This window comes from Arachis hypogaea, chromosome 9 (genome assembly GCF_003086295.3).
Source record: "Arachis hypogaea cultivar Tifrunner chromosome 9, arahy.Tifrunner.gnm2.J5K5, whole genome shotgun sequence".
NCBI classification, from domain to species: Eukaryota; Viridiplantae; Streptophyta; class Magnoliopsida; order Fabales; family Fabaceae; genus Arachis; species Arachis hypogaea.
Genome location: NC_092044.1, coordinates 94,706,182 through 94,728,548, shown reverse-complemented (window position 1 = coordinate 94,728,548; position 22,367 = coordinate 94,706,182). Strand labels below are relative to the sequence as shown.

The 22,367-nt window shown below is 41.1% G+C and overlaps 1 pseudogene; it reads left to right on the top strand.

Annotated features, from left to right (window-relative positions):
- LOC112713038 (cationic peroxidase 2-like) overlaps positions 1–22,367 on the top strand; it is a 40,096-nt pseudogene extending 17,729 nt beyond the window's left edge.

The window sequence follows — 22,367 nt, the reverse complement described above, 5'->3', positions numbered from 1 at the left end:
AAAAAGAGACATAATAAACAATAATGAAAGAGATTAATTAAAAGTAAAAATAGTTTTGTATGAATAAACTCTGAAAATAATCCAATATCAACTCTGGACAAATTAAGAATATGAAAGAGTAAATGAAAAGTAAATAACAAACTATAATGACCAGTTCCGGAGGTAGACTCTTCTCAAAAGCCAAAGCCAAAAAATCTTCAAATCCTCGATTATGGATGTCAAAAGAAAAACCTAGGGGAGGAGTAAAATCAGATCTAAAAACTAGAAATTATGCAGAATGAATTCTTCTCTTTGTCTCTGCATGTTTCCTGGCTCTAATCTGTGTTTCTGGGCCGAAAATTGGGTTGAAACGTGGCCCAGAATCTATGCCAGCGACTTCTGTAATTCTGCAGATCGTGCACGTCACGCGACCGCGGCATCCACGTGTTCACGTCACTCAGCATTTTCCGTGCCACGCGTGCGCGTCGTCCACGCATTCGCATCACTTGTGCAGCTTCCAATCTACGCGGTCGCGTCAGGCACACGAGCGCGTCACTGTGATTTCCTCCATTTCACGCGGCCGCGTGAGCCATGCGCCCGCGTCACTTCTCGCTGGTCATCTCCTCAATTCCTTGTGTTCCTTCCATCTTTGCAAGCTTCCTCTCCATTCCTTACGTCATTCCTACCCTATGAAACCTGAAACACTTAACACACTGATCACAGCATCGAATGGTACGAAGGAGAATAAAAATATACAATTAAAAGATCTTTAGGAAGCAATTTTTCAATCATGGAACATTTTCATGAAGGAATTGTAAATACATGCAAATTATATGAATAAGTGGGTGAAGACTTGATAAAACCACTCAATTAAACACAATATAATTTATAAAATAATGGTTTATCAATCTCCCCACACTTAAACATTAGCATGTCCTCATGCTTAGTTGAAGGAGACAAATCTAAATGAATAGGGACATGTGAGATTCATGCAATGCAACAAAATATGGGGCAGATTCCACTAATTCAAATCATACAGTAAAAGCAGGTAAATTTGTAAGAAGATAGCTTGTGAAAGCAGGGAACACAGGATCAAGCATTGAACCCTTACTGTTGGTGCGTGTGCACTCTAATCTTCTTTAGTATATGGGGTAATCACTCTATCCTTCTCTAATCATGCATTAAAAAATTTTTGTTTTTCACCTAACCAATCAACAATTTCAAAGTGCCAATGCAAACATCATGAGGTCTTTTCATGGTTGTAATGGGGCTAAGGTAAGGGTGATGGTTTACATAAGGCTAAGTGAGCTTATACATTGAATCTTTAATTAACTCAAGCTTTCACCTAACATACATATAATCTATATAATTTCAACATTCATACTTAGCTACCCAAAATTTCCTTTTCACCTTCCATACTCATGCATTAACCTTTATTTTAATTTTTCACATGTGCATTGATTATTGAACTCTGACTTATCATTGGGGTAATTTTGTCCCCTTATTCATTAAAATAAAGATTTTTTTAAACATAGCTTATCAATGCACATAGATTTGTAATCTTTCTTTTATGGTTTCACATGAATAGGTACCCAAATTCCCTTTATTTTATCATGACATATTCTCCTATTACCCTTTATTCCCACAATTTTTTCATACTCAGTTAACACACAAATTCTATCTTAAGCTAACCAAAGATTCAATTGGGATTTTCAATTGTTTTTCTGCTTAAAGCTAGTAATGTGGTAAAATATAGAACAAATGGGATTAAAAACGGCTCAAAGTGGTTAACAAAGGTAATTAAAAGGGTAGGCTTATTTGGGGTAAGTGAGCTAAACAAGCAATGGCCTCAATCATATGCATGCACATAACACATTAACATTGGATATAGGATAAAACAAAATTCAGATTACAATCATAGAGAAGTAAACACACAAGAAAAAAATATCTATGGTTAAATAGTGTAACCATGTATTAAGGCTCAAAGTTTCACGGGTTGTGTGTTCTTTAGCTCAAAAATCCTATTCCAATTTCAACTTCAAACAAATTTAACATAATTGTTTTGATTTAAGTTAGTGAAATTTTCAAAAAAAATATGGTCTTAAAAGAAACTTATTATCTTTTCAATCAGGTAGAACATGCATGTAATTAACCTACTACTATGCAATCTATTCTATTCTAAAGAAAAAAGAAATTGGTGTTAGGGGAAAGAATTACCTCTGGAAGTCAGGTACTGACCGACCTTCCCACACTTAAGGCTTTGCACCGTCCTCGGTGCCATCTATCAGGAACAAGGGTGGGCTGGTGGCAGTATCTCCACAGTTGGAACCGTCATGGCTCCCTGTGCTGGTAAAGAAAGTGGAGTCCGGAGTGCCTGGGTCCTCGTCAGATCTGTGGTTGCCTGTGAGTAGCTCCTTGAGGTAATTGAATCGGCGGTGGTTGCGGTGTTCTCGTAGCTTCGCTTTCTGGTCTTGCTGGTCCAACCTCTCTAGTATTTGATGCAGCAACTGACTAGTAGAAGGTGAAATGTCTGCAGCATGTTCTGCGGACTGGCTGGTGGTAGCCTGAGATATCTCCCGTTAGGGACGTATTGATCATCCCGTGGAAGTATGGCTTTGGTATCCCCAGCTCTGTAGGAGACTCCGGCTACTGAGACAAGATCTGAGACCAAGGCGGGGAAAGTTAGGTTACCCGTAATTTGCACGTGTCCCATAGCATTCTGGATGTGTCTTGGTAGATTTAGAGGCTTGTCTGTGAGGATGCACCATAGTAGAACGGCCATGTCTGCAGTGAAGGAGGACTCATGAGTGCTCGGAAAGACGTAATGGGACATAATCTGTGCGCATATGTGAGCCTCTAAGGTGAGTGCAGAAACCGATAATCCCTTAGGACAGGAATGATGGTATCCAAAAATTCATCTGCTGCTAGGTTGTACGATAACTCTGAGAATAGTGTCCCAGTCAAATTTGTACGTCTGGCGCTTGAGTGCGGCTTCTTGAAATGCGTCCAGTACTTCTGGAGCAGGGGGGATATCTAAGGCTCGTTGAATGGCCTCTTCTATAATGGGAACTTGCTTCTGACGGACATAAACAGACTGTAGGGTCGGCAGGTGGAAATTGGAGTAGAGCTCAACTACCCAAGAAAGATTAACCTACCGTGGCTGTCTGTGTAGGAATCCCCAATGTCTTTGTGCAATTCGCAGCTCAACAAATTCGGCAATATGAGGTGAAAGGATAAGAAGGTGTTCGTTGTTGTAATTCTGAGCTGCCAGAATGGGGAACATCTGCTCACAGTAGGGATTGGAAAATCATGCAGTGTCCTTTGCTGGGAAGGCTTTTTCCTTTTCATCGACCTTTATAATCCTTTTAATTCTTTTTGTTGAGGGCTTAACTATAGTTGAAGATGGCTCTGCCACTAATGCTCTTTTTATTCCTCTCCTTGCTGTGGATTTGGGAGTAGCTTTTTCCTTGCCTTTCTTGGTGGCCATCCTGAAAGGGAACAAGTAAAGACATGAACATTTCAAGGGTTATAGCAAGGAAAAGAATGGGAAAGGTGGTAATCAATGTACCGGAAGGAATAATAATGTTAACATATGGTCATGACTACATGTGAAAAATCAACAGAAATATAGCAAGTGCATGTGATGACAGTTAAATGCAGGGTGTTTATTGGCATGCTGGCAAGGGGATAAGTAGCATAGATCAAGCATTCAACGTCCAAGTTAGATTACCAAGTCTTCCAAACTAACAATATGCTTGTAATAACAATTATATAAAAATTAATAAAATAGAAATAGGGTTTTGTGAAAAGCAAGCATTTATAGTAGTAGATTAAAAGAAATCTAAAAATAGTGCACAATGCCATATGGGCGTTTTCACAAACACATAGCATGCATGTTAAATAAGGTATGGAGAATATTAACTTGAACATGCAAGTAACCCTATAAAAATAATATATAACTGTTAAACAAGTCCTAAACAATCCACAAGCAACATATAAAAATAATGACCCAAATAAATCTCCAACACCAATAGGGCGAAAGAAAGAAAAAAAGAGAAAGTAGAAGAGAAAGAAAAAGAAAACATGAAAATAAGAAGAAGAATAAAAAAGTAGGGAGGGAAGAAGAGAAGAAAAACCTTGATAATGGTGGTGAGAAAGAGGGAGTGGAAGGGAGGAAGAAGGGAGAAGGAAGAAAGGGGGAAAAGTAGGATTGAGGTAAGAAAAGATAAGATAATCTGGCAGATTTGAATGAGTTGGACGGTGCAAGCGACGCGGATGCGTGGGTCACACGGTCGCACGGACAGCCCTTGAATGAGGTGACGCGGATGCGTCGGTCACGCGGACGTGTGATGTAAATTGCGCTAGTGGCGCGAGGGCAGCTTCGCGCTCGCACAACTCTCTGTGTGAAACATGTTTTGCCAAATTTTAGGGTGACGCAGTCGCGTGGTTGACGCGATCGCGTGGATGGCCAAATTATGAAAATGGCGCGGACGCGTGCGGCACGCATTCGCGCGGCAGGGCTTGTGCGGCTAGCACGGGTTCAGCCCAGCTCCAGCGCAAATCACTGCGATACACCCTTTTACGTCGAATTGCAGAGCCACGCGTTCGCGTGGTTGACGCGGACGCCTGGGTAGGCCAATTTACAAATGACGCGATTGCGTCACCCACACGATCGCGTGGGTCAAATGGTGCCAGGGGCAAGCCTCCAGCCACACTCATGCGTAACTCTCTGTTTCTTTTCTTTAATGTTGCGAAGGCACAATGACACGAGTGCGTCAACGACGCTGGCGCGTCGCATGCCTTAACCCCTTTTTTATATGCAATATGCAATATGCAATATGCGGATGAGATGCAAAATATAGGCATTAGTATTGAGAAGAGTTATTGACGAAGGAAAGTAAGGAGAGGGGGAGGAACGATCATACCATGGTGGGTTGTCTCCCACCCAGCACTTTGCTTTAACGTCCTTAAGTTGGACGCTCCACTAGCTCAGTCTTCTGCTGTGGGCGGATCTTCCAAAAGGAAGATCTCTAGTTCCTAGTTTTTTGCCATCTTTTCGCCATGGAATAACTTCAAGCGATGTCCATTGACTTTGATAAGTTAAGAGCTTGAAGGATGGCTCAAGTGAAAGACTCCGTATGGTTCCACCCTCTCTACTCGATAGGGACCATCCCATCTGGATCTCAGCTTGCCTGGCATGAGCCGCATTCTGGAGTTGTAAAGTAGGACTAAGTCCCCAGGTTGGAATTCTCTTCTCTTGATGTTCTTGTCATGCACAGCCTTCACCTTCTCTTTATACAGCTTGGAGTTTTCATAAGCTTCTAGGCGAAGGTTTTCTAATTCTTGCAGTTGCAACTTCCGTTCATCTCCGGCTCTCTCATAGTCCATGTTGCATTCCTTTACCGCCCAGAAGGCCTTGTGTTCTAACTCAACTGGGAGATGACAGGCCTTTCCATAAACCAAGTAGAAAGGACTCATCCCAATCGGTGTCTTATATGCTGTCCGATATGCCCAAAGCACGTCTTGGAGCCTGGTGCTCCAGTCCTTTCTATGAGGCTTGACAATCTTTTGTGGTATGCGCTTTATCTCTCAGTTAGACACCTCTGCTTGCCCATTAGTCTGGGGGTGATAGGCTGTTGATACTTTATGAATTATCCCATACCTCTTTAGTAAACCTGTTAGTCTCCTGTTACAAAAGTGAGTGCCTTGATCGCTCACAATTGCTCGTGGAGATCCAAAGCGACAAATAATATAGTTTCTAACAAAGGAAACAACAGTGTTAGCATCATCAGTATGGGTAGGAATTGCTTCACCCATTTAAAAACATAATCTACAGCTAACAGTATATAAAGGCGGCCATTAGAATTCAAAAATGGACCCATGAAGTCGATGCCACAAACATAAAAAATTTCACAGAAAAGCATAATTTGTTGAGGCATTTCATCCCTCTGGGATATATTACCAAATCTTTGGCACGGAGGACAAGATTTACAAAGGTCAGCAGCATCTTTAAAAAGAGTAGGCCACCAGAATCCATAATCTAAAACTTTTTTAGCAGTTCGTTGAGGGCCAAAATGTCCTCCACTCTCAGATGAGTGGCAGGCCTCTAAAATGGACTGGAATTCTGATTGAGGTACTGATGAGCGGATAATTTGTACGCTTTTTGGCATTGTTTTTAGTATGTTTTTAGTATGATCTAGTTAGTTTTTAGTATATTTTTATTAGTTTTTAGTTAAAATTCACTTTTCTGGACTTTACTATGAGTTTGTGTGTTTTTCTGTGATTTCAGGTATTTTCTGGCTGAAATTGAGGTACCTGAGCAAAAATCTGATTCAGAGATTAAAAAGGACTGCAGATGCTGTTAGATTCTGACCTCACTGCACTCGAAGTGGATTTTCTGGAGCTACAGAAGCCCAATTGGCGTGCTCTTAACGGCTTTGGAAAGTAGACATCCTGGGCTTTCCAGCAATATATGATAGTCCATACTTTGCCCAAGATTTGATGGCCCAAACCGGCATTCAAAGTCACCCTCAGAATTCCCAGCGTTAAACGCCGAAACTGGCACAAGAATGGGAGTTAAACGCCCAAACTGGCACCAAAGCTGGCGTTTAACTCCAAGAGGAGTCTCTACACGAAAATGCTTCATTGCTCAGCCCAAGCACACACCAAGTGGGCCCGGAAGTGGATTTTTATGTCATTTACTCATCTCTGTAAACCTTAGGCTACTAGTTTTCTATAAGTAGGACCTTTGTTCTTATGCTATCTTAGATCACTGGGAGGCTGGCCATTTGGCCATGCCTAGACCTTGTTCTTATGTATTTTCAATGGTGGAGTTTCTACACACCATAGATTAAGGTGTGGAGCTCTGCTGTACCTCGAGTATTAATGCAATTACTATTGTTCTTCTATTCAATTCCGCTTGCTCTTGTTCTAAGATATCACTTGTTCTTCAACTTGATGAATGTGATGATCCGTGACACTCATCATCATTCTCACCTATGAACGTGTGCCTGACAGCCACCTCCGTTCTACCTTAGATTGGGTGAATATCTCTTGGATTCCTGATACACGATGCATGGTTGATCGCCTGACAACCGAGTGCTCGCCTGACAACCGAGCCAGCCATTCCGTGAGATCAGAGTCTTCGTGGTATAGGCTAGAACTGATGGTGGCATTCAAGAGAATCTGGAAGGTCTAACCTTGTCTGTGGTATTCTGAGTAGGATTCAATGACTGAATGACTGTGACGTGCTTCAAACTCCTGAGGGCGGGGCGTTAGTGACAGACGCAAAAGAATCACTGGATTCTATTCCGGCCTGATCGAGAACCGACAGATGGATAGCCGTGCCGTGACAGGGTGCGTTGAACATTTCCACTGAGAGGATGGGAGGTAGCCACTGACAACGGTGAAACCCTTGCTTAAGCTTGCCATGGAAAGGAGTAGGAAGAATTGGATGAAGACAGTAGGAAAGCAGAGAGACGAAAGGGACAAGCATCTTCATACGCTTATCTGAAATTCCTACCAATGAATTACATAAGTATCTCTATCTTTATCTTTATGTTTTGTTCGTTTATCACCATGCCCATTTGAGTTTGCCTGACTAAGATTTACAAGGTGACCATAGCTTGCTTCATACCAACAATCTCTGTGGGATCGACCCTTACTCGCGTAAGGTTTATTACTTGGACGACCCAGTACACTTGCTGGTTAGTTGTGCGAAGTTGTAGTGATCACAATTTCGTCCACCAAGTTTTTGGCGCCGTTGCCGGGGATTGTTCGAGTATGGACAATTGACGGTTCATCTTGTTGCTTAGATTAGGTATTTTTTTTTCTTTAGAGTTCTTAAGAATGAATTCTAGAGTTTCATGATGGTCTGTTGAAATCTGGCTGGCTGTGAAGCCATGTCTAATTTCATTGGACCGAGGTTTCAACTTATCATCACAAGAGCTTGTTGATTTCTATCAATCTTGCTGTTGGAGCAGTGATCTGCTAAGGCTTGGCTGGCCATTGGCCATGTCTAGTGTTTTGGACCGAAGCTTTCTTTGAAAGCTTGGCTGGCTGTGAAGCCATGTCTAATTCCTGGACCGGAGTCTTAGACTAAACATTGCATGATTCCTGGAATTCTCATTAAGAATTTTGATACCTTTATTTTCTTTTTCCACTTAATTTTCGAAAAAAAAAGCACAAAAAAAATGACAAAATCATAAAATCCAAAAATTTCTTGTTTAAGTCTAGTGTCTCATATTAAGTTTGGTGTCAATTGCATGTTTCTGTTCTTCTTGCATTCATGCATGTGTCTTAGTAATCTTCAAGTTGTTCTTGATGATTTCTTACTCTGATCTTTGAATTCTCTTGACTTGAGTGTTTATGTGTCTCATATGCATTCTCATTAGTGTCAGTAGTATACAAACTGCTAAGTTTGGTGTCTTGCATGCATTATTATTTGATTTTAGTTGCATTTTGATTATTCCTCATTATTAAAAATTCAAAAATATTTTTAATTTGTGTCTTTTCAAGTCAATAATACAGAGAATTGAAGATTCAGAACATACAGCAGAGGAATTGCACAGAAAAAGCTGGGCATTCAAAACGCCCAGTGAAGAAGGACAGACTGGCGTTTAAACGCCAGCCAGGGTACCTGGTTGGGCGTTTAACACCCAAAAGGGTAGCATTTTGGGCGTTAAATGCCAGAATGTGCACCATTCTGGGCGTTTAACGCCAAGATGGCACAAGGGGGAAGATTTTGTTTTCAATGCAAATTTTTTCAAGTTTTCAAAATCAAATCTTTTTCAAATCAATCTTTTCAATCAAATCTTTTTCAAAATCAATTTCTTTCCATTTTCAAAGATACTTGCTATCAATTAATGATTTGATCCAACATTTCAAGTATGTTGCCTTTTCTGTTGAGAAAGGTTTAATGTTTGAAGCATATCTTTTCTTGATAGCCAAGTCATTAATTTTCAAAATCAAAATTTTTTTTTAAAATGTTTTTCAAATCATATCTTCTCAATCACAATTTTTTTAAAACCAATCATATCTTCTTAACCACATCTTTTTCAAAATAACTTTCAATCAAATCTTTTTGATTTCTAATTTCAAATTCTTTTTCAAAAATCACTTGATTTCTTTCCCACTTTTGTTTTCGAAAATCAATTAGTGTTTTTCAAAATGTTTTCAAAATCTTTTACTTGATTTACGAAAAATTACTTCCCCTCTTCTCACATCCTTCTATTTATGGACTAACACTATTCCTTAATGCAAAATTCGAACTCCATCTTCTTTGATAAGTTTGAATTTTCTACTTCTGCCTTCTATTTTTCTTTTCCTCTGACACCTCAAGGAATCTCTATACTGTGACATAGAGGATTCCACATTTTCTTGTTCTCTTCTCTTTCTTATGAGCAGGAGCAAGGACAAAAGCATTCTTGTTGAGGCTGATCCTGAACCTGAAAGGACCTTGAAGCGAAAGCTAAGAGAAGCCAAGGCACAACTCTCTGTAGAGGACCTAACAGAAATCTTCAAAGAAGAAGAACCCATGGCAGCCGAAAACAACAACAATGCCAACAATGCAAGGAAGGTGCTGGGTGACTTTACTGCACCTACTCCCGACTTCTATGGGAGGAGCATCTCTATCCCTACCATTGGAGCAAACAACTTTGAGCTTAAGCCTCAATTAGTTTCTCTAATGCAACAGAATTGCAAGTTCCATGGACTTCCATTGGAAGATCCTCATCAGTTCTTAGCTAAATTCTTGCAAATATGTGACACTGTCAAGACTAATGGGGTTGACCCTGAGGTCTACAGACTTATGCTATTCCTTTTTGCTGTAAGAGACAGAGCTAGGACATGGTTGGACTCTCAACCTAAAGAAAGCTTGGACTCTTGGGAAAAGCTAGTCAATGCCTTCTTGGCAAAGTTCTTTCCACCTCAAAAATTGAGTAAGCTTAGAGTGGAAGTCCAAACCTTCAGACAGAAGGAAGGAGAATCCCTCTATGAAGCTTGGGAAAGATACAAACAATTAATCAGAAAGTGTCCCTCTGACATGCTTTCTGAATGGAGCATCATAGGTATTTTCTATGATGGTCTCTCTGAACTGTCCAAGATGTCCTTGGATAGCTCTGCTGGAGGATCTCTTCATCTGAAGAAGACGCCTACAGAAGCTCAAGAGCTGATTGAAATGGTTGCAAATAACCAATTCATGTACACTTCTGAAAGGAATCCTGTGAACAATGGGACCAATCAGAAGAAAGGAGTTCTTGAGATTGACACTCTGAATGCCATACTGGCTCAGAATAAAATATTGACTCAACAAGTCAATATGATTTCTTAAAGTCTGTTTGGGATGCAAAATGCACCAAGCAGTACTAACGAAGCTTCATCTGAGGAAGAAGCTTATGATCCTGAGAACCCTTCAATAGAAGATGTGAATTACATGGGAGAACCCTATGGAAACACCTATAATCCTTCATGGAGAAATCATCCAAATCTCTCATGGAAGGATCAACAGAGACCTCAACAAGGTTTCAACAACAATAATGGTGGAAGAAACAGGTTTAGCAATAGCAAGCCTTTTCCATCATCTTCTCAGCAACAGACAGAGAGTTCTAAGCAGAATACCTCTGACTTAGCAACCATGGTCTCTGATCTAATCAAAACCACTCAAAGTTTCATGACTGAAACAAGGTCCTCCATTAGAAATTTGGAGGCACAAGTGGGTCAGCTGAGCAAGAAAATTACTGAACTCCCTCCTAGTACTCTTCCAAGCAATACAGAAGAAAATCCAAAAGGAGAGTGCAAAGCCATCAACATGGCCGAATTTGGAGAGGAGGAAGAGGCAGTGAACGCCACTGAGGAAGACCTCAATGGACGTCCACTGGCCTCCAATGAGTCCCCCAATGAGGAACCATGGGAATCTGAGGCTCAAAATGAGACCATAGAGGTTCCATTGGACTTACTTCTGCCATTCATGAGCTCTGATGAGTATTCTTCCTCTGAAGAGGATGAGTATGTCACTGAAGAGCAAGTTGCTAAATACCTTGGAGCAATCATGAAGCTAAATGACAAGTTATTTGGAAATGAGACTTGGGAAGATGAACCCCCTTTGCTCACCAAGGAACTGGATGACTTGTCTAGGCAGAAACTACCTCAAAAGAGACAGGATCCTGGGAAGTTTTCAATACCTTGTACCATAGGCACCATGACCTTCAAAAAGGCCTTGTGTGACTTAGGGTCAAGTGTAAACCTCATGCCTCTCTCTGTAATGGAGAAGCTAGGGATCTTTGAGGTGCAAGCTGCAAAAATCTCACTAGAGATGGCAGACAACTCAAGAAAACAAGCTTATGGACTTGTAGAGGATGTTCTGGTAAAAGTTGAAGACCATTACATCCCTGCTGATTTCATAGTCCTAGAGACTGGGAAGTGCATGGATGAATCCATCATCCTTGGCAGACCCTTCCTAGCCACAGCAAAGGCTGTGATTGATGTTGATAGAGGAGAATTGACCATTCAAGTGAATGAAGAATCCTTGGTGTTTAAGGCTCAAGGATATCCCTCTGTCACCATGGAGAGGAAGCATGAAGAGCTTCTCTCAAAACAGAGCCAAACAGAGCCCCCACAGTCAAACTCTAAGTTTGGTGTTGGGAGGCCACAACCAACTTCTAAGTTTGGTGTTGAACCCCCACATTCAATCTCTAAATTTGGTGTTGGGAGGTTCCAACATTGCTCTGAGTATTTCTGAGGCTCCATGAGAGCCCTCTGTCAAGCTACTGACATTAAAGAAGCACTTGTTGGGAGGCAACCCAATGTTATACTTTATCTATTTTCCTTTGTTATTTTATGTTCTTTTGTAGGTTGATGATCATGAGAAGTCACAAAATCAATTGAAAAAGCAAAAACAGAATGAAAAACAGAAAGAAAAACAGCACACCCTGGAGGAGAGCGTGCTGGCGTTTAAACACCAGTGAGGCTAGCTGTTGGGCGTTTAACGCCTAGTCTGGCACCATTCTGGGCGTTTAACGCCAAAAAGGGGCACCAGACTGGCGTTAAACGCCAGAAAAGGGCAAGAAGCTGGCGTTAAACGCCAGAAATGGGCACCAGCCCGGCGTTTAACGCCAGAAATGGCTAAAAACGCATTTTTGCATGCCATTTGGTGCAGGGATGACTTTTCCTTGACACCTCAGGATCTGTGGACCCCACAGGATCCCCACCTACCCTACCACTCTCTCTCTTCTTCACCCATTCACCAATCACCTCAACACCTCTTCCCCAAAAACCCTTCACCTATCAAATCCCATCTTTCTCTTCACCACTCACATCCATCCTTCATAAAACCCCACCTACCTCACCCTTCAAATTCAAACCACTTTCCCTCCCAAACCCACCCATACATAGCCGAACATCAACCCTCCCCCTCTCCTATATAAACCCATCTTCCCTCCTTCATTTTCACACAACCTAAACACTACTTCTCCCCCTTTTTGGCCGAACACAAAGCCATTCCCTTCTTTCTCATTTCTTCTTCTTCTACTCTCTTCTTTCTTATTTTGCTCGAGGACGAGCAAACCCTTTAAGTTTGGTGTGGTAAAAGCATTGCTTTTTGTTTTTCCATAACCATTTATGGCATCCAAGGCCGGAGAAACCTCTAGAAAGAGGAAAGGGAAGGCAAAAGCTTCTATCTCCGAGTCATGGGAGATGGAGAGATTCATCTCAAGGGTGCATCAAGACCACTTCTATGAAGTTGTGGCCTTGAAGAAGGTGATCCCCGAGGTCCCTTTCTCACTCAAAAAGAGTGAATATCCGGAGATCCGACATGAGATCCGAAGAAGAGGTTGGGAAGTTCTTACCAACCCCATTCAACAAGTCAGAATCTTAATGGTTCAAGAGTTCTATGCCAATGCATGGATCACCAAGAACCATGATCAAAGTGTGAACCCGGATCCAAAGAATTATCTTACTATGGTTCGGGGGAAATACTTGGATTTTAGTCCGGAAAATGTAAGGTTGGCATTCAACTTGCCCATGATGCAAGGAGATGAACATCCTTACACTAGAAGGGTCAACTTTGATCAAAGGTTGAACCAAGTCCTCACAGTCATATGTGAAGAGGGCGCCCAATGGAAGAGAGATTCAAGAGGGAAGCCGGTTCAATTGAGAAGGCATGACCTCAAACCCGTGGCTAGAGGATGGTTGGAGTTTATCCAACGCTCAATCATTCCCACTAGCAACCGGTCCGAAGTTACCATAGACCGGGCTATCATGATTCATAGCATCATGATTGGAGAAGAAATAGAAGTTCATGAGGTTATATCTTAAGAACTTTATAAGGTGGCGGACAAGTCTTCTACCTTGGCAAGGTTAGCCTTCCCTCATCTCATTTGTCACCTCTGTTATTCAGTTGGAGTTGACATAGAGGGAGACATCCCTATTGATGAGGACAAGCCCATCACTAAGAAGAGGATGGAACACACAAGAGACCCCACTCATCATGAGATCCCTGAGATACCTCAAGGGATGCACTTTCCTCCACAAAACTATTGGGAGCAACTAAACACCTCCCTAGGAGAATTGAGTTCCAACATGGGACAACTAAGGGTGGAGCATCAAGAACACTCCATCATCCTCCATGAAATTAGAGAAGAGCAAAGAATCATGAGAGAGGAGCAACAAAGACAAGGAAGAGACATTGAGGAGCTCAAGCACTCCATAGGATCTTCAAGAGGAAGAAAGAGCCGCCATCACTAAGGTGGACCCGTTCTTTAATTTCCTTGTTCTTTATTTTCCTGTTTTTTGAATTTTAGTGCTTATGTTTGTCTATGTTTGTGTCTTGTGATCATTAGTGTCTTAGTGTCTATGCCTTAAAGTTATGAATGTCCTATGAATCCATCACCTTTCTTGAATGAAAAATGTTCTTAATTGAAAAAGAAAAGAATTGCATGAATTTTGAATTTTATAACAGTTTAATTATCTTGATGTGGTGGCAATACTTTTGTTTTCTGAATGTATGCTTAAACAGTGCATATGTCTTTTGAATTTGTGGTTCATGAATGTTGGCTCTTGAAAGAATAATGAAAAAGGAGACATGTTACTGAGGATCTGAAAAATCATAAAAATGATTCTTGAAGCAAGAAAAAAGCAGTGAATACAAAAAAAAATTTCGAAAAAAAAAGAGAAAAAGAAAAAGAAAGAAAAAGAAAGAAATAAAGTTGTGATCCAAGGCAAAAAGAGTGTGCTTAAGAACCCTGGACACCTCTAATTGGGGACTCTAGCAAAGCTGAGTCACAATCTGAAAAGGTTCACCCAATTATGTGTCTGTGGCATGTATGTATCCGGTGGTAATACTGGAAGACAGAGTGCTTTGGGCCACGGCCAAGACTCAATAAGTAGCTGTGTTCAAGAATCATCATACTTAACTAGGAGAATCAATGACACTATCTGGATTCTGAGTTCCTAAAGAAGCCAATCATTCTGAATTTCAAAGGATAGAGTGAGATGCCAAAACTGTTCAGAGGCAAAAAGCTAAAAGCCCCGCTCATCTAATTAATACTGATCTTCATAGATGTTTTTGGAATTCATTGCATATTCTCTTCTTTTTTATCTTGTTTGATTTTCAGTTGCTTGAGGACAAGCAACAATTTAAGTTTGGTGTTGTGATGAGCGGATAATTTGTACGCTTTTTGGCATTGTTTTTAGTATGTTTTTAGTATGATCTAGTTAGTTTTTAGTATATTTTTATTAGTTTTTAGTTAAAATTCACTTTTCTGGACTTTACTATGAGTTTGTGTGTTTTTCTGTGATTTCAGGTATTTTCTGGCTGAAATTGAGGGACCTGAGCAAAAATCTGATTCAGAGACTAAAAAGGACTGCAGATGCTGTTGGATTCTGACCTCCCTGCACTCGAAGTGGATTTTCTGGAGCTACAGAAGCCCAATTGGCGCGCTCTTAATGGCGTTGAAAATTAGACATCCTGGGCTTTCCAGCAATATATGATAGTCCATACTTTTCCCAAGATTTGATGGCCCAAACCGGCGTTCAAAGTCACCCTCAGAATTCCCAGCGTTAAACGCCGGAACTGGCACAAGAATGGGAGTTAAACGCCCAAACTGGCACCAAAGCTGGCGTTTAACTCCCAGAGGAGTCTCTACACGAAAATGCTTCATTGCTCAGCCCAAGCACACACCAAGTAGGCCCGGAAGTGGATTTTTATGTCATTTACACAAGAATGGGAGTTTCTACACACCATAGATTAAGGTGTGGAGCTCTGCTGTACCTCGAGTATTAATGCAATTACTATTGTTCTTCTATTCAATTCCGCTTTCTCTTGTTCTAAGATATCACTTGTTCTTCAACTTGATGAATGTGATGATCCGTGACACTCATCATCATTCTCACCTATGAACGTGTGCCTGACAGCCACCTCCGTTCTACCTTAGATTGGGTGAATATCTCTTGGATTCCTGATACACGATGCATGGTTGATCGCCTGACAACCGAGCGCTCGCCTGACAACCGAGCCAGCCATTCCGTGAGATCAAAGTCTTCGTGGTATAGGCTAGAACTGATGGCGGCATTCAAGAGAATCCGGAAGGTCTAACCTTGTCTGTGGTATTCTGAGTAGGATTCAATGACTGAATGACTGTGACGTGCTTCAAACTCCTGAGGGCGGGGCGTTAGTGACAGACGCAAAAGAATCACTGGATTCTATTCCGGCCTGATCGAGAACCGACAGATGGATAGCCGTGCCGTGACAGGGTGCGTTGAACATTTCCACTGAGAGGATGGGAGGTAGCCACTGACAACGGTGAAACCCTTGCTTAAGCTTGCCATGGAAAGGAGTAGGAAGAATTGGATGAAGACAGTAGGAAAGCAGAGAGACGGAAGGGACAAGCATCTTCATATGCTTATCTGAAATTCCTACCAATGAATTACATAAGTATCTCTATCTTTATCTTTATGTTTTGTTCGTTTATCACCATGCCCATTTGAGTTTGCCTGACTAAGATTTACAAGGTGACCATAGCTTGCTTCATACCAACAATCTCTGTGGGATCGACCCTTACTCGCGTAAGGTTTATTACTTGGACGACCCAGTACACTTGCTGGTTAGTTGTGCGAAGTTGTAGTGATCACAATTTCGTCCACCAGGTACACACCGTCTAATTACCTGGTCAGCACCACACCTCCATAGGTATAGGTCATCCCATACATAGTATTTGGACTCGCTTTTCAGCTTGTCTCTCTGATGTTTAGTGATATCGGGAGGAAAAGTGTGGCTAACTAGATAATTAGCTACAGGTGCATACCAAGGAACTACATCAGATACTGCCTGTAAGTTATCAAATGGGAAATTATCATTGATAGGAATGGAATCATCTTTAATGTGCTCAAGGCGACTCAAGTGGTCAGCCACTAAATTTTGGTCACCACTCCTATCTTTAATTTCCAGATCAAATTCTTGCAGCAGTAGCATCCAACGTATTAGCCTTGGTTTAGACTCTTTTTTAGCCAATAAATATTTTAGAGCTGCATGGTCTGAGTACACTACTACCTTAGTATCAAGTAAATAGGCTCGGAATTTATCCAGAGCAAAAACAATAGCTAGAAGCTCTTTTTCAGTAGTAGTGTAATTAGATTGAGCAGCATCTAAAGTCTTAGATGCATAAATAATTACAAAAGGATCGTTACCTTCATGTTGAGCTAGTGCTGCTCCTACTGCATGATTAGAGGCGTCACACATGATTTCAAATGGTTGACTCCAGTCTGGTCCCCTCACAATTGGAGCTTGAGTCAAGGCGGTCTTTAGCTTATCAAACGCTTGTTTGCAATCCTCACTGAACTCGAACTCAATGTCTTTCTGCAGTAGTTTGGATAAGAGTAGTGATACCTTACTGAAGTCCTTAATGAATCTCCTGTAAAAACCTGCATGGCCAAGGAACGAACGGACTTTCCTCACATAGGAGGGGTAAGGTAAACTAGAAATAACATCCACCTTTGCTAGGTCTACAGAGATACCAGTATCAGAAAAAACATGTCCTAGAATAATACCTTGTTTTACCATAAAATAACACTTTTCAAAATTTAAAATAAGATTTGAACTAACACATCTGTCCAATACTCTAGATAAACTATCCAAGCAAAGGTTAAATGAATCACCATATACATTAAAGCCGTCCATAAAAACTTCCATACAGGTCTCAATGAGATCAGAGAAAAGACTCATCATACACATTTGTAAAGTAGTTGGTGCATTGTATAAGCCAAAGGGCATTCTTTTATAAGCATAAGTCCCAAAAGAACATGTAAAAGTAATCTTTTCCTGATCTTCAGGAGCTATATGGATTTAAAAATAACCTGTATAGCCATCTAAAAAGCAGTAATGAGATTTACCTGACAGGCGATCAAGCATCTGATCAATTAATGGCAAGGGATAATGATCCTTGCGAGTGGCTTGGTTGAGACGCCTGTAGTCAATGTAAACTCTCCATGCATTCTGCACTCTAGTTGTCAAAAGGTATCCTTGCTCATTCCTTATTGTTGTGACTCCAGACTTCTTGGGAACCACTTGTACTGGACTGACCCATTCGCTATCTGAAATGGGGTAAATGATATCTGCTTCAAGTAGTCTGGTTACTTCCTTCTTGACAACTTCTAAGATGGTGGGATTCAATCTTCTTTGAGGTTGACAGACAGGCTTTGCTCCTTCTTCTAAGAATATTTTATGTTCACAAACTTGAGGGTTGATGCCTACTATATCCGCCAAGCTCCATCCAATTGCTTTCTTATGCGTCCTCAATATACTAAGCAGTTGTTCTTCTTGTTGGGAAGTGAACTCCCTTGCAATGATGACTGGAAACTTCTGCTTGTCCTCAAGGTATGCATACTTGAGGTGTGGAGGAAGGGGCTTTAATTCCATTTTCTGCTCATAGTTTGGTTCTGGATTATCTGGGGCTGTTGAAAATGGCAATGAATCTTCAGTATGTTCAGAGGGTGTCCCCACACTTGGGTCTTGCTCCATGTGATTCTCTTCCATGTCTTCCTGGTAACTTGCTCCTATGATTTCGTCAATGATGTCACATTGGAATATGGAGTGATCTTCTGGGAGGTGCTTCATAACTTCATCCAGATTGAAACTCACTGTTCTGCCATCTACCTCAAAGGAATAGGTTCCCGAAAAGGCATCCAGCTTGAATTTCGAAGTCTTCAAAAATGGTCTTCCAAGCAGGATTGACGAAGGTCTTCCTGAGTCATTTTGGGGCATCTCCAGGATATAGAAGTCAATGGGAAACGTGAGCCCCTTAATGCTCACTAACACATCTTCAGCAATTCCAACCACTGTGATAATGCTTTTATCTGACAACACAAAACTAGCTGCCGACCTTTTTAAGGGAGGGAGCCTTAAAGCATTATATATAGATAAGGGCATAATACTCATGCACGCTCCTAAATCACACATACAGTCAGAAAATATCACACCTCCAATGGTACAGTTAACCATGCATGGGCCTGGGTCACTACATTTTTCAGGTATATTTCCCATTAAAGCAGATATAGAACTACCTAAAGGAATAGTTTCTAATTCATTAATTTTATCTTTATGTATGCACAATTCTTTTAGAAACTTTGCGTATTTAGGTACTTGCTGAATAACATAAAAAAGGGGAACAGTTACCTCAACCTTTTTGAAGATCTCTACCATTTTGGGATCGAGTTCCATCTGCTTTCTGGGCTTCTTAGCAAGGTGTGGGAATGGAATAGGAGTGGTGTCTTTTACAGCTTCAGCTTGCTGGGGTTCTGCCTTCCTTGGTTGGGCTGCTTCTGCTTCAGCCATGCCTTGTGCTTCATCTTCTTCTTCAACATCCTCTACTTCAACCGTGTCCGCAGCTGGGGTGTGTTCTGGCAGGCTTGGTTCCTCAGAATTCCTCTCTTGCAGTGTGATTCCAAATCTTAAGGTAATGGCATTGATGCCACCCTTGGGGTTGGGTAATGGTTGAGAGGGGAGTCCACCAGAACTCGAAGACTGGTTGTTAGAGTTATTCAGTGATCCAATCTATGAGACAAGGGCTTGCAAGGTAGAGTTCAGACCATTTAGAGTAGAAGTAAGGTTATTTTCCATGGCCTGCTATCTCCGATCAATAGATTATAGTAGCTCATCATTAGAAGATAAAGATGGATAAGTGATCTGAGGGGTCTGCTGAGATGCTTGAGGCTACCTTAGATGAGGTGCTCTGTAGGCCTGATTCTGATTCTGCTGCCTGAAGTTGTTATTGTTATTCCACCTCTGGTTTCCATTATTATCTCTGCCTCCTCTGTTATGATTGTCCCTCCAACCTTGGTTAGAATTATCTCTCCAACCTTAGTTGGGGTTATCCTGCCATCCATGGTTGTAGCTGCCACCTTGATTGTACCCTTGATTGGGGCGGTCATAGAAGTTATGAGTGGCTGCCACAGTGTTGTCTTCCTGTTGGAGTTGCGGATACTCATTAGTATAATGACTGTAATCGGCACAGATCCTGCATACTCTTTGGGGAACCAACTGTTGGCTTTGCTGTGGTGGAGAAGGCTGAGCTTGTTGAGCTTGTTGTTGACTCATTTGCATCTGCTTCAGTAAGTTAGTCATTTCACATAAGCTCTGAGTTAGAGCAGCAGTCTCTTTGCTAGAGGATACCTTTGCAACAGCTCTTGACCGACTTTGTTTCTGCCTATGATTCCTAATAGATTCAGCTAAGTCGCTGATCAATTGCCATACCTCATCAGTAGTCTTGTACTTTTTCATAGACCCATTTCTAGCACCTTCCAATGTGGTCTTATCTTGAGATTTCATGCCTTGTGTAAAGTAGCCGAGCAACACTATCTTGTCAATCATATGGTGGGGACATGCTTCCAGAAGATTATTGAAGTGCTCCCAATATTCGTAGAGAGTCTCAAATTTGTCCTGAACGATCATGGAAATGTCTTTCCTCAGTTTATCAGTAACCTCAGCTGGAAAGAATTTCTCCAAAAATTCTCTTCTAAGCGTATCCCAGTTAGAAACAGTTGCTCCGGGTTGAGTGTAGTACCACTCTCTTGCCTTTCCATCAAGAGAGAATGGGAAGGCTTTTAACAGAATAGAAGTTTCATTAGTACCATCACGTTTAACAGTAGAACAAGCTGTCTGAAAATTTCTAAGGTGCTTGATAGGCTCTTGAGCAGGTAAGCCATGAAACTTGCGCATCAAGTTGAGTAGTGCAGTCTTTATTTCAAAGTCCACAGCCACCGCTGGGTGGTGCGCTTGGTACGGCTGCAGTGTAAAATCAGGGGCTCCAGCCTCCTGGATAGTGACTCTCCTAGGTGCTGCCATGTCACCTGCACGTAAATCAACTAAATCAGTAGAAAGGGAGCTTGTTTCTTCCTTAAATAACGTTTCAGATTCATCCTCGGAGAGGACTAGCCGACGCTGAGCTTGCCTTATACGTGAAATAGTTCTTTCAATCTCAGGGTCAAATACAGGCAAGCTTGGATTAGGAAGTGAACGCGGCATTCAATGAAAGAAACGTGTAGCTCATAGTAGCAAAATAAAAAGAAAAATGCAATTAAATCATTCCTAATCAATAAATTAGCACACTATTGCAACTCCCCGACAACGGCGCCAAAAATTGACGTGAGCAAAAATTGGCAGATTAAGAATTATTTAGAAAAATGGCGTTGCGAGTACAGTTCTTAACCGGCAAAAATCCACTCATCAATTTAGAAAAGAGTTGTCACAAATTTTAGAAATAAAATACTGGGAGTATGAGTCCCAGGTCGTCTCCCAATGAGTTGCAGGAAAATGTGTTATTTTATCAATCAGAGGTTTTTCAAATGGGTTTTTGAGTTTGATAAACAGAAAATTAAATTAGAGAATTTATATGATTTAAATAAAATTTTGACCGGGAGAAAATTAATTGGAAGTTCTATCCTTGTTGGAATTTTGTCAAGATCAATTAATAATTAGTCATTGTTTTCATTTAGTTAACCCTCAACGAATGAAGAAAAGTCAAATTAAAAGTCAACTTCTATTCACAAGTCCTAATCCTCTCCCTTGGGAATGATTAGAGTTAGTGGCTAACAAGCCAACCAACAATGAACCAATTACAATTGAACTCTTGAGTATTCCAACTCAAGGTTCTCCTTTTAATCAACTCACAATCAAGTTGGGGAACTACTCCATCATCATAAATGTAGACTTCACAAAATCGATGGGAAAAATAAAAAGAGACATAATAAACAATAATGAAAAAGATTAATTAAAAGTAAAAATAGTCTTGTATGAATAAACTCTGAAAATAATCCAATATCAACTCTGGACAAATTAAGAATATGGAAGAGTAAATGAAAAGTAAATAACAAACTATAATGGATGTCAAAAAAAAATCTAGGGGAGGAGTAAAATCAGATCTAAAAACTAGAAATTATGCGGAATGAATTCTTCTCTTTGTCTCTGCATGTTCCCTGGCTCTAATCTGTGTTTCTGGGCCGAAAACTGGGTTGAAACGTGGCCCAGAATCTATGCCAGCGACTTCTGTAATTCTGCAGATCGCGCACGTCACGCGACCGCGTAGTCCACGCGTTCGCGTCACTCAGCGTTTTCCGTGCCACGCGTGCGCGTCATCCATGCATTCGCGTCACTTGTGCAGCTTCCAATCCATGCGGTCGCGTCAGGCACTCGAGCGCGTCACTGTGATTTCCTCCATTTCGCGCGGCCGCGTGAGTCATGCGCCCGCGTCACTTCTCGCTGGTCATCTCCTCAATTCCTTGTGTTCCTTCCATCTTTGCAAGCTTCCTCTCCATTCCTTACGCCATTCCTGCCCTATGATGCCTGAAACACTTAACACACAGATCACGACATCGAATGGTACGAAGGAGAATAAAAATATACAATTAAAAGATCTTTAGGAAGCAAGTTTTCAATCATGGAACATTTTCAGGAAGGAATTGTAAATACATGCAAATTATATGAATAAGTGGGTGAAGACTTGATAAAACCACTCAATTAAACACAATATAATTCATAAAATAATGGTTTATCATTCTTCCATTGACCCTTCATTTGTTCCGCAGCTACAAGCACAGTGGCAGTAGCAACCGTGTTCCCTTAGATACCGGAAGCCAACTGAAATTTGATATTTTTACTAGGCTAATTTGAGGAATGGACGTGGAATTCTTGAGTCAGATGAGGCACTATGGAATGATGCTTCCACAAAGATACTTAGGCCTAAGAGGGATGCTTGGCTTGTCTTTCAGCTTTGAGTTTGGAAATTCTATGGTTAAGATGGGCAACATTGGAATCAAGACTGGTGCTGATGGTGAAATTCGCAAGATTTGTTCTGCTTTTAACTAACTACTTCAATCAAATAAATGTGTAGCTTAATAGTATA